General features: G+C 47.0%; 1 protein-coding gene across 1 annotated transcript in view; it reads right to left on the bottom strand.

The window, feature by feature from the left end:
- PKNH_0424800 (SICAvar, type I (fragment)) overlaps nt 1-636 on the bottom strand; it is a gene marked incomplete at both ends in the record, with an annotated part of 5,458 nt that overhangs the window by 3,270 nt on the left and 1,552 nt on the right. The gene's annotated exons all lie outside the window — the stretch shown is intronic.

Below are 636 nucleotides of genomic sequence, written 5' to 3'. Positions count from 1 at the left end.
CTTCCCCCTCCTTCATACCCCTTCCTTTTCCTTCCCTTCCTTCCCTTTCCTTTCCTTTCCTTTCCTTTCCTTTCCTTCATTCCTTCCCCTTTTCCTTCCCCTTTTCCTTTCCTTTCCCCTTCTCCTTTCCTTTCCCCTCCTTCATTCCTTTCCCCTCCTTCATTCCTTCCCCCTCCTTCTTTCCTTCCCCTTCCTTCTCCTTCCCCTTTCGTTCTCTTTCCTTCCTTCCCCCTTTTCCTTCCACTTCCCCTTCTTTCCTTCCACTTCCCCTTCCTTCACTCCTTTCCTTCTTTCATTCCTTCTTTCATTCTTTCATTCCTTCTTTCATTCTTTCATTCCTTTCCTTTCCTCCTATTCATTCCTTTCCTTCATTCCCCTTCCTTCTCCTTTCCTTCCCCCTTTCCCTTTCCCTTTCCCTTTCCCTTCACTCCCTTTCCTTCCTTCCTCTTTCCTTCCTTCCTCTTTCCTTTCCTTCCTCTTTCCTCCCACCTCCTTCCCCTTACTTCCTTCTCCTTCCTTTCCCCTTTCCCTTCCTTCCCTTCCTTTCCCCTTTCCTTTCCTTTCCTTTCCTTTCCTTTCCTTTCCTTTCCTTTCCTTTCCTTTCCTTTCCTTTCCTTTCCTTTCCTTTCCTTTCCT

The sequence above is a fragment of the Plasmodium knowlesi genome, assembly GCF_000006355.2.
Source record: "Plasmodium knowlesi strain H genome assembly, chromosome: 4".
Taxonomy (NCBI): domain Eukaryota; phylum Apicomplexa; class Aconoidasida; order Haemosporida; family Plasmodiidae; genus Plasmodium; species Plasmodium knowlesi.
Note: the sequence above shows the minus strand (reverse complement) of the source record. Positions and strands in the feature narration are given on the sequence as shown.